We start from the raw sequence: 19,921 nt of genomic DNA on the forward strand, positions 1-19,921 counted from the left end.
AACAAATGGATACTACACATTATGACTACAATCTATACACATCTTCCACACAACAGTAATTCTTTCTCTGTTGCTCAGGTTTCTCCTCTGCTTAGAACATAGCGTCTGTTCCTTAATGACTTCCCACCTGCTTGACTAATTACCAGCCCACTACAAATCAACTGTGCATGCATGAAAGACAGAGAGGGGAGAGGGTTGCTTTCTATGAAATGTCACATGTACAATTAGTTAACTGATTTTTTTTTTTTTATCTTGAATATGTATGTGTGTGTACATCTACAGAACTTTTTCAAGTGATGTGGGATGAGGGATTTAAGAGAAAATCCGGTTACACTTTACTTGAAGGTATCTACATAAGAGTGACATGAACGTGTCATAAACATTATAAACAAGTCATAAATGTTTATGACTTGTTTTTGTCATGACAAGTTATGGTTAGGGTTAGAGTTAGGATTAGGGTTCATGTGTCATGACTGTGTCATGTCAGTCTTATTTAGATACCTTCAAGTAAAGTGTTACCGAAAATCCTATACACAGCATGGCAGATGCTTGCTAAAACAGAGCACCTCTGCGATATTGATCATTTGAATAGATCGCCTGAAGCACAGAATGGTGGGAGTTTCTGTGGATTAGTGGACATGAAACCAGCATTGATAGCCGGGAACATATTCAATCAAACAGTGTAAAATAGAAGTGATCTCCAGATCAATCTGTAAAAGCAAATGCTAGATGGATGTCTACTTGTAGTACGCACAGCCATGCATGGATACATATTACTTAACACTTAGTGCACACAAAACAATTATATAGCACAGACTTGTCTTTCTACAAGAGGAAATAACGTTTCACTTCTTTTAGATCCACTTCTTCTAACACAACTTTGGAGTAGTGAACACTTTGTATTCTTGAGCGCTTTTGACATTTTAAGCACCCCTCAAACATCTAAATATAAAGAGACGAGAGTGTGTGTATGTCTATTTGCTCTGTATGTGTATGTGTGTGGAAAGTAAGGCTCCCTCCCAATGTTTGGCTTGTTACATGCTGGCAAGCTAACGTATGGCTCTGAGTGTTCCCAAGGCTTCCATCTAATTGGTTCTCTACAGGGAACATTGCTGCTTTCATGCTTCCCATATTGCACTCACTTGTTACATCCAAGCATGTCAGTTAATCTTAATTACACACACAAACACACACACACACACACACACACACACACACACACACACACACTAATATGCTCACTAAAATCAAACTAATTTAAATGTATACATGCGGTATGCATTCATAGTAAAATGCAGCTCAGTCATGGAAACAAATGGCTGACCTGGCGGGGAGACGGGGCGGTCTGGGATCAGACCCCTGCACTGCTGTCCGCTCTCTTTCCCGTGAAGTAGTCTCCTAGCGGCAGGGAGTGAGGGACCGCAGGGTGCACTAGCTAGCTAATTCTTGTCTTGTTTGTGGTCTGACAAACAGTAAATTCATCAAACTCAGTGTCCCATATTGCTATTTTCCAAGCTTGGTTGCAAACGTTTTCACACATTTAAATGGATTCATACAAAATGTTTTTACACATTCAGATTTGGTGATACATACTAAAATGTGTTTGACCCTATTTTGTTTCCATATTCAGTCCCAATGAACATTTGTATTGGCCAGTTAGGTTTCAGTGTCGCATTTTCAGTGAATCTGATATTTAACTGGACTAGTTTACATTCAAATGATGTCTCTGCTGTGCCTGCTCAAGGGATCCGCTCTCTTTCTGCCATGACAGCATCCTCTGTGATAACATTTTGGAAAGCAGCTTGGCTGCTTGATCCAACTGTCTCATTTCTCACTAAGCAAAAGGATCTCATAGAAAACGACAAAAAACAAACGTAACTTAAAAATGTATTTAAATTTAAAAATTTAAATTCAACATAAATGTTAAATGTACATTCACTCTTGCACATTGCTGCTGCTGCTATACTAAGCTGTAATTATTGATAGTGAGAGAAATACAAACAAGTACTGCCTAAACTTGTGTCGGCTCTTGATTGGCTACTCAGCCAATTACTCACAAAATATGAAGTGTTGAAAAAAATCCTTAGTTGCACAATATTCTGATTAATTTGCATGTGAAGCATCTAGATGGTAAAAGTGCTGTAAGAACTTATTTTTATGGTGCTTGTGTAGAGCTGTACCTTTGGCGGCACAGATGAAAAATGTTAATCTAGAGCCCTGCAACAGTACACGTGTACACAAAGAAATTAAGGAAATGAGAAATGTAAATTGATCATTTTGTGGGAAACAATAAATTCTGCTGGAAGCTTTGTGGCTCTCTAATTCCTTGTCAGAGACATGACGTGCAAAGCAAAACACTACACAAGGACACATAATTATGTAAAGCGTTCAGATAAAAACATGAAGATAAAAACGTGGTAACATGCACCATACATAGATATGTAAATTCAGGAGGAAAGGGAATGCTGTGTGGAGAATCTCTTTGGTACATTCACACACCCATAATAGGTTCTCACACAACATGCATATAAAAACATTTAACATAACTCCTTCAACTGTGTGACCCATTTCTCTGTAGTAACTTCAAAGCAATTTTCTATGACTAAAGCCATTTAAGAATATATTGGGCAGCTTTTCAAAACACTGTGCAGGTTTCAGGTGGACATCTGTAGGCTGAGTTACAGAGCTGAGACAGCAGATGGTGAGACATCCATATAGGGACTCAAAGATACAGAGACTGTCAAAATTAAAGCCAAGGAATATGTGGAGGTATAAAAGAGTACTTTGTAAATTAATTCTCAAGGAACTCTCAAAATAAGTTCCATGTTTTTAAAATACCAGGACCTTAAAGTGTCTCAATAGGATTGCACAAATACTAATTACAATCTGTTGGGTGCCCTTGTTGAATACTATTACACAAAGTCACACTTGAGTCTACAGAAAAAAAAATGTACTTCTTCTGTGCAAAGATGTCATTTACTTTATGACAAATGACCTGTTCATCCATCAGAACAAAAATCCTCTCCATAGACAATATGGTTGGATTTTAAACAAGCACCGCAATATTAGAAAGTCTGCCATAAGTTATTATTTTGTTGGAAATTGCAATTAGGGGAATAACAAATAAAGCATAGTTGTTATATTTGTATCTCTGGATGGTGTAGTGCCTCCCACGTAGGCAAGCCTGTAATGGGAGAATAAGGGATCGATCCATTACCAACCATCTCCTTTCCAAAACTGATTAAGTTGGGTTGGTATGCATCTCCTTCACTTGTAAAATAAATAAATTATAGTTGGTTCGAAGTGTGATTGAACAAAGGCCAGAACACAGAGATTTTGGGGGCAGGCAATCGATCCCCAGCAGTGCCAACATACTAATTTGAAAGGTGATTAAGGACGACAGACAAACAGTGCTGCTGACCTTAAAACCAAGGATCTGTCCCAGAGCCAAGCCACATCTGCTGCCTGCAGAGCCAGAAACTCATGTGCCAGAGGTGTTAAATACATTAGTCCTTTTTGAAAATGCACTTTTAAAAGATTCTCAGGGCTGGTCACCTAAACCTCTGAACCTGTACTATAGCCCAACAAACATCTAGATATATATTGCGGAATTTATATACATACGATTTTCAATGAGCCACAAGCTAGTACTGGAAAAAAAAGGAAAGTAACCTTGTGCCGTTCATACAAAAGCTCACTAAGAGCTTACATTAAAGAAAGGCTAAGTAATTCCCCTAAAACAGCTTTCAGCAAACATTACTCAAAAGAAGTAAATAGTGCATTTGTTGAAGACTATTTTCACTGGCTGATTAATACAGTTGGTGCTCTAGAGGGTATTTTCGGTGGGACTACACATGCTAAACTGCCCATTTTTCATGGTAATGAAAGAACATGTCACCTTGTGTAACACTGTGGCTCATTAATGTGCTTCTAATAGTTTTTGGACAACATTGGAGCTCTATGGCACAGGAGAATAAACTATATCAGGCTTTGCTTACAGAGACATCACTTGTTAAATGTGTGATATGTGATGTTTGCGCATATCCAAAAACCTGTTGATAATCTTTGATAATGTTTAAAAGTAGCTGTGTTTCTCCTTCTTATCGGGTCTGCAGCCTTGCAAACTGTTGGCTGGTTGGTTTGTGTACATTAACCATAGAAACGCACAGAGCTGACTGTAAACCTGCGGTTAAAACCCCTATTGAGACGCATATTCCGAATGCGCTGTATACATGTCCAAAGATGCCTCTAAAACCTGAATAATACCGGAATATCCCATGTCTTTATTGGAAAATGCTATATTCGGAAAAAGGCCTTATTCTGAATATCCAACTGGAATATGCTGTTTACATGACCTGTTTCAAATTCGGAATATTGTCATATTCGGAATAATAGTGGAATATACTGTAAGTGTGCATGTAAACGTACTCATTGTTGGTTTTAGTCTTTTCATGGGATGCCTTGGATATATATATATATATATATATATATATATATATATATATATATATATATATATATATATATATATAAAGCAACATAAATATTGCTAAACATACCAAAGTAGTTGTTGGCTTTTTACCAGAGATGTTCACAAGTCATTTTTTGGAAGTCCAAGTCGAGTCTCAAGTCTTTGAACTCGAGTCCAAGTCAAATCTCAAGTCTCTGAGGGGCAACTTCAAGTCTCAAGTCTCTGGTCATCTGATCTGTCCCTAACACTGTATTGTTAAATCTTATAAATTTAAAACATGTCCCGTAGCTACCATCCATACAGTACAGTATCAAAATCAGTTGTATACAACTATAAAGATACAATTTGCCTGTTCCCAGCATTAGCACAGACTTTGCGATGGTTAGCTTGTTACCTGTGACGATATATGCTAAATGTAACGTCTCTTTCACCTTAGCAAGTGACTGACCTATCTGGGTGCGTTTTGAGATGCCTGATGAAGTTTGACGTTGTTGATCTGGCATCATTTATCTTGGTGCCACACACCTCGCATGTAGCTGTTCGCTTACTGCCACTGTTTACCAAGTTATTGAAAGCAAAACTAATGACAAAAGGCACAACTCCGGGAGGACTTGGTGTCGCCATCGTCAATGCATTTATGAGTGCGCACACATAGGCATAGCGCATGCGTTACGTTCCACATTATGGCAAAGGGCAGGTGTCATGCAGTTCGTCATACGTTTCCCCAACGTATATGCGCTAATAAAAGAAAATAGAAATATATGAATGAATTTAGATTTAAAAAGCAATAATTGCATGAAAACAGGTTGTTGATGAGTCTCGAAGCTCGAGTCCGAGTCAAGTCTGAAGTCTTTTGGGTCGAGTTGCAAGTCAAGTCTGAAGTCAGCTGTTTGTGCGACTTAAGTGCAACTCGAGTCCGAGTCTCAGACTCGAGTCCCCATCTCTGCTATTTAGGCATGTTTACTTTACGCTTAGTGATATAATCTCCATAAGCAGCTGTTCATATCACACAAATAAATTGCTGTCTATATGCTGAGAACATATTAACTGCACCTACGATTGATTGATTAAAGGCCACATGATAGGCATGCATAGTGAAAAAAGTAGACATATCAATACAAATGCAGTTTCCCTACTCATCAAATCACTCATGTTAAAATGTATTCATTTTGCTGTAAGGTTCTTTGTACAGTTATGAGCATAAAGCGTGAGTACCAGCGTTTAAACAAGATGCAAGTCTCACTTTCTGTTTTTTATACTGACTCATAATTCATTCTTTAAAAATAACTGTTGAGTTGTATGTCAATTATATTGTTCTATACATGTGGCTGTATGCATTTTAAACGTGATGCAAATTCTGTTCTGATATGTATTCGATTTCAAACCTTGCTTGACACATTAAGACAACACGTGGAGTACAGATGGGGCAAAGGCAGCCCCCTTCATTTATTGTGTTGAGAAAAGCCACTGAGGAAGGGAAATAGATTGATTTGGTCCACACATCATTAGATGTTCTCCCATATAACCTTCACCCTTGGGCTGCCTTTAATGAAGAACAATGCAGAAGAGAGAAATGTGTCTTGTATTTGTCAGTGGCAAGCCTCTTAACATGCAGACCTGTCAGCAGAAGGCCCTCTTATCATTTAATAGGAAAGCTTGAACCATTTGATTACTCCCCCTCCTCATTTACCCCAGAACTGAACAAAGTGAAAATCTCGGTTAGCGCAAGTGTGGGCAGGAATAACACATGATCATAGCTCATTTAAGCATCAGATATACACCACAATGCTATACATCTTCTGATGTGATTTAATCTCGCATTGAGTCTTAAAATCTGTATTTGTCTTTGAGCAAAAGACTACATGTCACAACTTTTCTTTATTGTTCCTTCAAAGGAAATTTGGCTTACAGCAGCCATTACAAATAGAAGAGACAAAAGCAGTACATAAATGCATTAACTATGTACAAAAAACACAAATGCCAGAAAACAAAAACACAAACAAGCCAGAGAGCTAGAGGCAGACACCACAGGCAACAAATGCTGCTTTTAAGAATGATCGATTTAAAAAAAAAGTCTTAACCTAATAAGAACAGAAAATATGTAATGTCAAAGTCAAGTTTTTACTTATCAAGAGACATATCTCAACATCTACGACATTGACTGGTACAACATTTTGTACAGATGTTCATGGTTCTCAGGGGATGAACCCCAATGATTTTGGTCATCCCCTGACATTACTTCTAATGCCACCATTAGGTTCACATTTACTGTTTTTAGTAAAATGTCTCTATTATCAGTTATCCTGTCTGCCAATATTTTTTTAGTTAGTGACGCATCTTTTTTCTGCAAACATTTGTCTGCATGCTGTGTTCTGTGTTGTTCTCTTTACCGTGATCAGTATGAAGCAAAACATGCTAACAGCAATCATCTGCAGAATGTCAATGACCGGCACTTCTTTTCTCTGATTTGTTACTCTATGCCAAAACACTGACACTGTGTTCTAAAGCTCCTACATGTTGCATAATTGGAGAGCAGTTGAGTAAACAAGTGATGCAAAATGTGGTAAATTCTCATAAATCCTGTCTTGTGTCTTGATGCTCTCTGCATCCTGAATACCTCACCTAGACTAGACAGAATACCAATGTGGAAAATGCAGTGATGAAAGAGCTTCGGTGAAACCCTACATAAAAGCATTTCCAGTCCCAATCAATCACCTAAGAATAAAAACACTGGATCTTAGGGCTCAAAAATCAATCTGCAGATGGATTATTGTAATGTGCAATATATATGTATGCACTATAGTGCAATCTGAATCAATGATCTAGTTAACAGCTTTGGTTGAAGATAGTCTTGAGAGGAAAAACGTCTGCGCTTAACTCTTCGTTTGACATGGAAATGCACAAAACTTTTACCTTGGAGATTTGAACTGCATCTGCCTGGCAGAAGATCCTGAGAGATGAATGAGGGGGAAGAAAGGCCTTTTGATCAAAAGGAAAAAAAAAACTTCAAGTACCATCAGTGGAACTGGATGAGGAGACATGGAGAAACAATAAAGCACCAACAATTCAAAGCGTAAAATAACATTCTGACTGTTTGTTTTCTACATCCAATCATGACGCGTGCTGACAAGGAGCTCTAGGGGGTTGATAGGTGTTTTGTAAATGTGTATTGCAAGTTTTGATTACTTTTTTCACTAATCTGGGAGACAAGGCCGTGACACAATAGGAGGGGGGTGGATGTCAAGTAGAGAAAGTGTTTATTATTCTCAAAATATGGTGTTTATTACGTTGATGCTGCCATGTGTGGAGGTTTGCTACTGTCTCTATAGTCATGTGAGGCACAAGTTGAACTACTACTACTACTACTACTACTACTAGGGTTGGGTACCATTCACCTTTCTGGTACCTTTAATAATAACAAAATATTAATTTCAGTTGTAAAAATAATTCCAAACCTATTTATCCTATTTACTTACAACATTTTGTTATTTATATAGAACATTTAACACTCCACACAAAATAAAACCCCTCCCTCTCCTTCCCCAAACCTGTCCCTAGAACCTCTCAAATCAGATAATTATTCATTTCTTACACTGGAACTGTCACAACTTGGTTCAGGCTTGGATCCAAATGCAGAAAGGCGAGGAGGGAGCAGCAGTTTGTATGAATAATTCAATGAAACACAAAGAGAATTAACAATCCACGTAAATTAAGGAACAATGCAAACATAGGAGAAGCCCGGAAGCACAGAGAAGTCCAGGAACACAGAAATCCAGCTAGCAAAGGCAGTGATTTCTCAACAATGGACTGACAACGAAGGACGACAAGCCACAACTGCAACAGAAAGCAAACAGAGTAAATACACAAGGTAATGAGGGTAGTAACGAGGGACAGGTGGCATGAGGGCTGAGGAACAGGTGAAACACATCAGGGCAGGGCAGACAATCACAAAGGCGGGAAAACACACAAGGCAGGAAGTAAAACAAGACATGACACAGGAGAAACAGAGAGACTACAAAATTAAACAGGAAACTGAAGCATGAAACATACACAAGGAAACTAGGAAAACCACACAGAGAACACTGAAATAACATGGGTAAAACATAACCAAGAGCAAAAAAGGGAAACATTAGCACAGGGAATGAATGAACATAAAACAGGAAACTAAATGGCATTACTGTATTTTACAGTATGCCTGTCAGGCAGTGTTGCAGCTGTTTGAGACTTTGATGTCAAAGTCAATACTCAATAGGCACTCCAGACTTCACAGGTAGACAGACGCCTGTTAAGCATGTGAGACTGCAAGTGCGAAAAAGTCCAGACAGAGGTTGTGATTGATCAATAAGTGTTACGGTTGAGTAGAGCAGGTGAACCCAAACACAGAAGACTGCAGACAACAGGAACTTGAAGACATCTCTTTATTACAGGTTTTGTGCAGGCAAAACAAAACTGGTCTCTCCTAACAAAACCAAGGGTCCAACAGAGACTAAACTGAAAACCATGACTTAAATACAAAACTAATCTAACAAGGGGATAAAGTGCAGATATGGGTGGAGAAACTCAGGTGAAGGGAATGTGGAGATAGTACATGAACACAGGTGTGGTGGTAAACAGGCGTGAAAACACAAAGACTGGAAGTAAAACAAGACATGACATATGAGGAAAGTGATGTTACAAAAATACAGACTAAAGCAAAACCCCAAGACCTTGAGAATGAGAACCAACAGAGTCTTCTTCAGAGAGCCCTGTCGAAACATTGGCCTCTACATTTATGTGCTTTCTGCATCAAGAGTACAAATATGCGACTGCTTTTACTGATGTGGAATAAAACTGTCAGAACGGATTGTTCATCGACGCCACAAGGAAAGTTAAATTTGATTGTCTTCCTCTAAACATCTGTCATGTGAGATTAAACTGGCACCCTAATGCACTGACATCAAGAAGAAGAGTGACATATCCAGTCAGGAGAAGAACATTAGCATGCTGGTGGCTGTTATGGATCACAGCGTTCTCAGTCGCTGATGAATTGCCTGGTGTCCCAGTCTCTAGTCCTCTCCCTCCCAGAGGGCCAGTTTCTCACAGGCTTAGCCCCCTCCCCAACCGCCTCCCCCAAGCATACCACTATTTTGTTTTGAAATGCCTTTGTCAAACTTTAATTTGTATGGAAATAGACATTCTGTGTCCCAAGATAAAGTCTGCATTTTGTAGAAAAGTTAGGAAAGGCGGAAATATAAATAATTTTAAAAGTAAAGTGACCGTGTAAAGAAGAGACTGTGTGGGCCATTGAGCAATTTAAGTGTGGTAACTGAATATAAACTGAAAAGCAGGGTCGGGTGTGGGGAGGGATCATGGATATTTTTCTTTCTAGAGGGCTGTGTAAACTTTAATGTGTGTCAAGGACATCACCTGCAGATGCAAATGCAGTGCCCTTTTTAATCTCCAGTGCCCTCCTCTCCAAATCCACTTTAATAGGAATTTGATGGAGACGACCCAATTCAAAACTTTGCCTGTGCATGGAAATAAGCCTCATTTTAATCTGTGAATGGGCATTGATAAGACTTTGTATTCTAAAGATTTTGAAAGTCTCTCACTTTTTTTCTTGGTCTCATCTCACACACACACACACACACACACACACACACACACACACACACACACACACACACACAGACACACAGACACACACACACAAACTTACATTCTGAGAAGGATATCAACTGAGATCACCTTGACATAGTTTTACTCCTCAGAAGAAATTCAGAGGGCCACAGATAAACTACTTAAATGTACAAAGTGAGGACTGCACATGTTTTTGAATGTGAAACTTACCGGATATCATTTAATTCCACTTGGCAAAAAGTATCAGCAAGTGTACTGCTCACTCCAGATAACAGAATGATGTATTCATTATATCAGCATGCCCTTGGGTACGATAATATAGAAATAGAAGTGAATGCCTCTTTGTTCTGGCTCATCCCACTGTGAGCTGGGCGCTTTGGAGACAGCTTTTGCAAAAAATACTGGTGGGATACAGGAGAGAGCACACACACTCAGGCATGCAAATTCGCGCACATGCACATCAACAAACACACACATAGAACATATCCTGGGCTTGCTGTGTGAATCTGCATTCTTGCTTTTATCTCTGGAGCACCTTTGTTCTTTGGGGAGAGCTTCCCGGTCTAACGGTGAGCAGCTGAGCCAGCAGACTTGTTTCTGAGTGCTGAGGCAGAACAATGATATAACATGAGGCACTACCCTATCACCTGAAACAGGGACACACAGAGAGACAGCTGCCACCAGATACTGGAGCCAGTGTACCAGCAGCCTGCTGAGGCAAAGGGCAGGGGCCTCCTAGACACGCACATATGCATATTATTTCCAACAAGCTCCCACATGGCACACACTACAGCATGCTAAGACATGCCTAATCGTGTATGTCAAACAGGTAACAACCATAGACAGATACAGGCACACAGGAAAGGGAAGGATGCATTACTAATGCAAGTATGAGCAGTATGAGCAGCATGCATAGACAGATTGAATACAATTGTGAGATTAAAGCAAGAGAAGAAAAGCTAATTGTCTGATTGTCTAATTGCACAATTGTACAGAATGCTATGCATGCCATGTTTGCATGACACTAGGCTCTCATTGATGTTTAGTGACAATGATGTAAAGTTGTTTATTCATTCAGAAAAAGTTTGCTCCGTGCTAAGTCAGTGTAGCCATATCGCCACACCAACAGAAAGCAGGATAGCGACATTAGAGGATGTTGTCATAATTTAAATAAAGAGGGCGCAGCATAGCACATGCTCACTTCTTTATCACTGTAGAAACAACAAGGAACTTGCAACAGTTGTCTTTATTGTTAAAAACTAGGGCTGTCAATCGATTAAAAAATGTAATCGAATTAATTACATACTCTGTAATTAATTAATCTAAATTAATCGCATACATAATTAATGGTGCCTGAACCGATACTTTTTAATAAAGTTAAAAAAAAGAAAAAAAAGAAAGGTACTAAACAACAGTTGGCGACATTAAAGAACTTGTTTATTGCTAAGGCCATATGGTCAAAATTAAATGATTTAATAATAATGTAAAAACTATAACAATAACTTATTTCACTAGTAAATTGCTGTTGAACGACAAAAACAACCACCAGATGGGAAAAGGACATTTAACAACAACTTCGAATGCACCACGAGGCTGTAAATTACCAGTTTCATTGAACGCACCGTCTGTGTTTTTCCGACGTCGGCAGCTGCAGATTGTTACACCCCGGTGTTGAATCCTCTACAGTGAAATACAGACAAACTTTACACCGTTTAGCGTTAGCTGTCAGCATTTTAACCGTTTTTAATCCAGCTACTAGCTAGCGGTAGGCTAAAGTTAGCTGCTGTTGAGTATAGTGTTAACTAGCTAGCGGTAGGCTAACGTTAGCTGCTGTTGAGTATAGTGTTAACTAGCGTCACTTGCAGCGGTGTTTGTTTTGCCTGTATCTCTGTTTCAGAGCATCAGAGAGAAGTGCAGACATATCAGTGGCACCAGATTTCAGTAGCCAACCCTATTCAGGAAGAAGATTTGTATAAGTAAATGTTCCAATCAATGATCCAGGCAGCACATTGTTGTCTCCCTCCTTCATTTTACAGTCCAATGGTGGCTAGAATGGCTCCGGGTCAAACGGAATGGTCAATATGGAATGGATTAATCGGCGTTATTTTATTTATTTTTTCTCAGATTAATTAATCGAAATTAACGCGTTATTTTGACAGCCCTATTAAAAACACAAACAAACAAAAAATGAAGCAGACAGAAATTTTAAATTGTATTACCCGTGCAAAATTTACTCTCATAATTTACTCACACTTCATATGAATGATGAGGGACTGCCATGTGAAAGGCAAGAGTCACCCATGGAGGCATATGCAGAAAGCATTGGTAGGGTTTCATTTGCTAGGCTGCTTGGTTACTTTTACAATAGTCTATATTCACAACCTTCCACTTCCGGGATTGCTCCGTTGCCGACGGAAATTCCGCCGGATGTCATTCTTTTTGGCCGGATGTCCGTTACCTTCCGCTTTCTTTGTGTTGGAATTTTAAACACCGGTGGATTGATGAGGACTATGGTTTTCTGCTCTTCAGATGTCTGCAGAGTGAATCGAGACAGCTAGCTAACTGTCCAATCAGAGTTTTCTGTTGCACGACTAAAACAACTTTTGAACGTACATGTGTTCCACCAAAATAAGTTCCTTCCCGAGGCAATTATTCAGCAGCACCGGGCTCTGTCCGGTGCTTAGCGCCGCCCAAGATGATTGGGATTGGTTTAAAGAAATGACAATAAATCTGAGCACGTTTTTCCCGGAATGCTGTGTGAACTAGCCAGACCCTCCTTTGCAGCGCTGTGGAGGAAGGTCTGGCAAAGCGAGACTACTTTTCTAGTAAGTAGTAAACACAAAGTATCTTTGAAAGTTACTAAAATCCTTTACTTTCTGACATAAAATAGAGAACCATAACTGCTAGTTTTCCATTAATCACAGGGTTGGTGCTTTGATCCCTGGCTCCTCCTGTCCAAAAGTTTAAGTGTCATTAAGCAAACATCATTTTTAATAATTATTCCTTTCCTTACCCAATACTTTTTTCATTGAATAAACAGTACCCACAGTCACTGATGATTGATGTAAATATCAATGGTGACCAGCCTTCAGGATGCTAGCAGAAGCGCTAGCTCAGCTACCTCCATTGGCCAGACCCTTGTCTTGCAAGTCGTAGTGGTCTCTTCAGAGTCTCTCTTCTATACAGATTTAGATACAACAGTAATCTTTGTTGCTTTAGTTGTACTTAGCTAATGTTGGCTTTGCAAGCTTTGATGTAACTGTCATGGACCAACACATTCTGACTGCTGTTTAACTCTCAGATGTTTAAGGATGGATAAAATTACGTATATGAAAAGATGTAATGTAAGATGTACCTAAAATAGCAAAATAAAAAATCTTGAACCACTTACTGTCAACAGCCAGATGATAAAATATTACAGGTTGAAAGCGTGAACTCTAACTTGACAACACTGTACCAGTATATTTTTGAAATGGATGATAATGGGAAATGAAAACTAAAGCATGAAACATGAACCAAGTTGTACCATTTCACCCAAATGTATCCACTGTCAATAGCAGAAATGCCATGAAATACCAAAACCCACCAAGCCAGGGTGTTTCAGAATAACACAAACACAAAAGAGACTATGAAACAAGTTGCATTCAAGCTGAAAGTTGTCAATTAAAAGGCAATTAGTTCTGAGCTCAGTGGGATTACAAAGTTTCTCAGGTTCCTCTTTTTCATTTAAATCTTATGTTGGCTTATTAGCATCAAACAATTCATTCTAATGAACTTGATTCGAAAGTGCACAGCAGTGAAAAACGAGGGTAAAGCAAGGCAAGACAAATAACGAACAGCACTGACAAAGCAAGAGAGAGAGAAAGCAATAGCAGACAGAATTTAATAAAGGTCAGCAAGACAGAGTTAGAAGCCGGAACATTCCTTAAATGCATTTTCATATGAATTAATATGAATCTTTTCAGCTTCCTTGAAGGACAAAAGTTTTCTGTTACTTCGCCCATCTATTCTCATTAGCCATTGGAACAAGGGGGAGTTGAAAACCATTCTTCATTACATTGAAAAAGAACAGATTTAAATCAAGATGACATTTTTCAGAACATGGTCCAGCTCAAGTTTGTGCAAAGCATACACAGAACATGTCCTTTAAAATGCTGCAGGAGCAAACCAAAGGAGAAGTCATCAGTGCAAGTACAACATATTGACTGAAATGAAATTGACAGATTGACTTCAACCGCCATGTACACTTTATCAGCATGAGGGCAATGATTAGAAAGCTTGTCCCACTGGATCAATATGCTCAGGCTCCATATAATTAGGTTGGCCGTTACCTTTTTTATTCAGGAAGCCTACAGCAGTAATTATGGCCTGTGATGGCATGCTTTGAAACCCTCAAAATGGACATTGACTAATATGGTTTGGGTAGATGAACAAGTTACAATACAATACAATGATGGTGTTGACCACCTGTCACGTAGATATAATTGACCCTGCATGGCCCGCTGATGAGGATGCATGTTATAAATACAATATTGCCATTAAAAGGTGTTTGTTTTGTCAAGCAAAGTCAATTTGTGCTATGGTAATGGCTTGGCCCCTTGCTACTTGCCTATTCCTCATGAAGGTGGTGGCTGGCCACAGGCCATTGCTAAGCTTGTAACTCATTTTCACAGGCCAAGCCAGGGGGGAAATCATATGCCAACTAATAAAGACTCTAGGTGCCGCAGCAGAATCAATAAAACTGGACAACTGGCTGCATTTGGATATGCATTACACTGACACATTGAGGTTGCACTGATTGCAACCTCAATCAAGTTTTCCAAACGTACTGATGGATTTGCAGACATATGATGGGGAATTTCCTAATATAAGCCTAACAATTGTGTTGTTCAAGGGTCTTTGCTAATATGTCAGATTTGCTCAGCAGATTTCAATTCTTTCATGTGAAAGTTTAATATAGAGGCTGAGTCACTGCACTATTCTAGTTTCAACCTTTATTGCCCCTAGGGGAATTTGCTTTGCACAAAAAGCATACTTACAGGACAGCACATTGTATAACATAAAAACACAAAACATAAAAAAAAAAACATGAACATTGGCCATTGTCTGTACAAAACAAAAAGAAACTGGACATGGTTGTTAAACTGGGTAGCAAGATAGCTGGGGAACAATTGTGCAGTATTTTAATGAGAGACCAATACACCATGAAGTTAGCACACACAATCATAGCCGATGTTCAGAACTACTTTTCTCCACAAATAATTAACACAAAAAACAAAATAACATTTTGTCAAAACAGAGAAAGGTAATGAGGCATTGTTTTTTTCATTTTTTAAACACAAAAAAACAACTCTTCTGAAATATCGTGAGCATCAGTAGTTCTGTGGGTTAGTTGGTTAAAGCGCCTGTCTAGCAACAGGAGATCCTGGATTCAGAACACAGCAGTGCCTTATTCACATTACTTAACAATTTCCTGTAGATGACTGGCTAGTCCACAATGTCCTTCACTTTACGGCAATCATTTCCTGTGTGTAAGGTATCCCGTTGTCCTATTCATACAAATGTGCACTCAGCCACCCAACAAGCTCTTGAGTTTCCCTCCCCAGTATTAGATTCAATTACAATAATCAATATTGTATCTTGTACACACATAATTGGATAATTTACCTTACAGGACATTGATGTCCAGGTGTTTGCTATATCATAAACACAAATACTTCACTGATTTAATATAGTGTGAATTAAGACCAAATAATATGCTCAACTTAAAGATCTGCAGTGATGACTCTAAATAAGTATGTTTTTTCTTTTGACAAGTTGGAGAGCAAAACCAAAGAAGGGGAATGATTTCTTCCCCTGTTAGTACAATTTCAAAACTGCTTTCTGCATCGTTATTTTCTTTTGTCACGTACAATCTCCTTGTGTGAAATTTTAATTAATGCTCATTAGTGTCACATTCACATTGTAGTCTAACTCCAAAGGGAATTACGCTGGATAGATAAACAGTAAAATGTGCAAATGTATGATTTCATCCAGTTGTCTCCTTGAAAAAGTATCCATAGACATTCTGGTTTTTCAGATAATAATTAAAACAAAGGCATGATGGCAGGAAGAGGTTATTTTTTGGTGAACCTATCTAAACAAACTGGAAGTGGCATGACAGTACGTTAAGTTAGACTCAAACAGATTCCAATCTTTTCCCTGTCCTATAAGTAACTTATTTTATTTTCCACTATTCGGGTCAGTTCTTTTGACCTCCAATATTGAAACAATTATTGTTTCCTCATGGATGACGATCCCCTTTGCTTCTTTGCCCAGCAACTTTTAATCAAAAGAGAAACAACACAGCTATGTTCTTTTTTTGTTTCCTGTTACAACTTTCTCTGTGAACTTTAGTTCACATTCATCCAAATAAACCTCAATACACATTTTTCATTTGACAATATGTATGAATTAATAGTTGGTCCATATTTCAATTAATAATATGTTGCTCTGAAATTTAAAAAAAAACACTGAAGTGAAAAACTGGTTTCTGTCCCTGGAAAGGTTTGTGTGTATGTCTGTGGGTTGAGATACAGGCTCCTGTTATTTTAAGCCTCTGGGTTAAAACTGTGACAGACATCTAATGGATCTTGTTGACAGAAGTTCCTTTTCAGTTCAAGGTGAAATAGCAACAGTATACCATTCTTTCCCTCCCTCTGATTACTGCCCTGTAATGAAACATGACTGTTTGTCACACTGAAACCATATTTGAATAATCAGCTGTAATGTTTTTGCAGTGAATATTAAAACATGGCAATTGTAAACAAATGTGTGTTCTCTGAACAGAACCAGTCTGAGAATCATACATGTTTTTCACACAGCTTTTTTCTGATGTGGGTTTATAGCCCAGATTAGGACCTGGTCCAGGCCTGTTGAGAGAAGCCTGCTTTCACCCCATTTGGTTTTGTTCAGCTGAGTTTGTCTTCTCTAGTTCTTTTCTCTTTTAGTTATGTAAAATAAACATATCTTTAATTACAACTCATGTGTGGTCATCCCTCCTTTGTCCAGCCTTGAGCCTGGTTGTGATACCTGGCTTCTGCTTATAATATTTTATGGCCATTATTAGATTTTTTTCTAGTTAGTTGTCTTTATCTATTTTATTTATTTGATTTCACTTTTAAACATTTTTATTCACATTTTAGTCTAACATCTATACTGTATTTCTTTTGTCTGCATTAGTCTCCCACAGTCTTCTATATTTGTACTGTCTTATTATTGGTCATTTATTTTTTTACTGTAGTTTGTCAGTCACCTGTCAAGTTTAATTGATTGATTGTATTTTTCTTACACAATGCATTCGGAGGATGCTATCTACTGCCGGAGGGCTAGAAAGGTGACAGGGACCAGCCACACCGCCAAAAAGCGTGGCTTGTTATCACACAGCAGGAAGAAATAGAGCATTGTAGGCATTGATTTTAGGATAAATGTATTTCAAATACTTTATCTACTTAAGGTGCATTTCTCAGTGTGATAGATCACTTTTGGGGACCATCTGAAGAATTTTATTCCGGTTCCTTTCCTGAGTGACAGCTTGCTCCAGTTATATTAGTCTCAGTTGTTGTGTCTATGTAATGGCAGGGGTGTTCCTCTAAAGCAGGGGTCTTTTTTAGGCCAAGGACCCCTTAGCTGAAAGAGAGACCATGCAGGGACCCCCTACTACATATATGGATGAAAATGAATGTATGGATATTGTATTATTTAAACATTATGTTTTAATGTTAAACATACATGTGGAAGGCAAAGGAAGTCCTTATGCTTTAAGGTAAGCAAAGCTTTAAGGTTGTGGCCTTACCATAATGGCTACTTTAGCCAAGCGTATCATCAATGTTGTGAAAATTAAATGTGTTTTTTTTGTACGAATAGGCCGTTTTGCTTATAATATGTTGGATTCATGGTCATGTATATTTTCAGGCAGTTTTTAATAATAAAAAAAAAAACTTTCAAATAATATATATCAAACAATAATTTGGCGGCCCCCCCTGCAGTAACTCTGAGGACCCCCCCTGTTGAAGATCTCTGCTCTAAAGCATAAAAAGAGTAACGTCTGAGAGAAATAAAGTCTAAGTGCAACAATACAGTGTGTAATGGAAGTTACACACTAGTTGCAGAAGGCTTTGTGGATAGAGCTGGATATACCAGCCAACACAAGAAGTAGCAATTCCGCACTATAAAAATAGACCATTACAAGTCCTGCATTCATAATTTTACTTAAGTAAAAGACTATTAGCAGTTTCAGAATGCCCCTCTGCAAATCTGTTATATTACATTATTGGATTATTATTACTGTGTGAGCATTATTTTCTTTTAAGATTTGGTTTGGAGGTTTTGTGCCTTTTTATTAAATAGTACACATAGACAGGAAAGGGGGATAGAGAGAGGGGATGACACGCAGCAAAGGGCTGCTGGTTGGTCGAGCACGCTCTACCAGGTGAACTAGAGGCCACACTGTAAGCAGTATTTTAATGTTTTAGCTGGTTGAGTTGGAGATGTTTATAACTAGAAGATGTACTGTGGAGCAGTTCAGTCTAAATGCAGCATACTAATAACTTAGAAGTTGATCAGATGTTTTGTGTCTATAAAAGATAGCCTACAATATTATAATCTGAAATGTAGTGGAGTATGAGTATAAAATAACATAAAATGGAAATAAGTAAAGTACCTCAACTTCAACTATAAGTAAGCCGTTACTGTACGTAAGTACGTGAGGAAACAGGTCAACAAAGTGTGTGCATCTATTTTCAATGCTACTGTAGCTTCTTTTAGCCATGAGATAGCTTTAGTTGCCAAACATTTATCAGACCTTGACCACAGCGGTGGCAGAACAGCAACACTAATATTGGTTGTTTTGAAAGGAACTGATAAATAACTGATTTGTTGTTTAGGTCTGAGATGATTGTTGGCAAATGATTCTGTGTGCAGATGAATGAAGAATGAGCAGTCGAGCCTAAAGAGCCCAAGCACTGTGCCCTGAGTATATTCACAGAACTAGATATATAGAGCATAACCAATGTCATGAACATGTGTCATTGATAAGCTACTAAGTAAAAGTTTAAAAAAATATATACAAAATTGTGTCTGTTTGCGGTTATTGATATTTAAAGCTTAATGAAGTTGTGGTAATGAATGTACATCCTCAGGGTAGGTAATGTTGGATCAAAGTTAAATATCGATATCTTGCTATCCATTTTAGCATATCCTCAAGTAAATCAGATCACACTTTTGAATGAGACAAAAAATCATCCTTTCTTGCACATTGACAAATAACATTTATCCACAGACGTATAACACTTAATGGGAAAACAAATCAGAATTTATAACACATTAAAACCATTAAAAATGCTTCTGCAAAATTAACACACTCAAAATATTCCAGAAGATGAGCTGGCTGCCTTGTTACATGTTGTGACTTTGCATCTCTCTCTCTCTCTCTCTCTCTCTCTCTCTCTCTCTCTCTCTCTCTCTCTCTCTCCAATGCATGGATGAGCAGATGAATAAGCTCCATGCCTAATTTACAGATGATTTATCCCATTAATCTGCAGTCTGCAGATGTTGTTAATTTATTTCACTTCTCTAACCTCCTGTTGTCGCAGCTGTTGGAGGTTGGGAAGGGGAGCTTTGTGTGTGTGTGACTGGGAGTGTGCTTGTGTGTGTATACTGTTCATCTGTATGGTCTATGTTAGCATATGGAGGCATGCATGTGTGTGTGTGTGTGTGTGTGTGTGTGTGTGTGTGTGTGTGTGTGTGTGTGTGTGTGTGTGTGTGTGTGTGTGTGCACGCTTGTAAGTGCAT

The 19,921-nt window shown here is 38.4% G+C and overlaps 1 long non-coding RNA gene across 1 annotated transcript; it reads right to left on the reverse strand.

The window, feature by feature from the left end:
* Positions 1-3,876: 3,876 nt before the first annotated feature.
* LOC116052767 lies at positions 3,877-17,524 on the reverse strand. Its single transcript, XR_004105642.1, has 3 exons — positions 17,514-17,524; positions 15,337-15,340; positions 3,877-3,958 (listed from the first exon to the last, which is right to left on the reverse strand). It is a non-coding gene; the product is annotated as an uncharacterized LOC116052767 (long non-coding RNA).
* Positions 17,525-19,921: the final 2,397 nt, after the last annotated feature.

This window comes from Sander lucioperca, chromosome 13, assembly GCF_008315115.2.
Source record: "Sander lucioperca isolate FBNREF2018 chromosome 13, SLUC_FBN_1.2, whole genome shotgun sequence".
NCBI lineage: Eukaryota > Metazoa > Chordata > Actinopteri > Perciformes > Percidae > Sander > Sander lucioperca.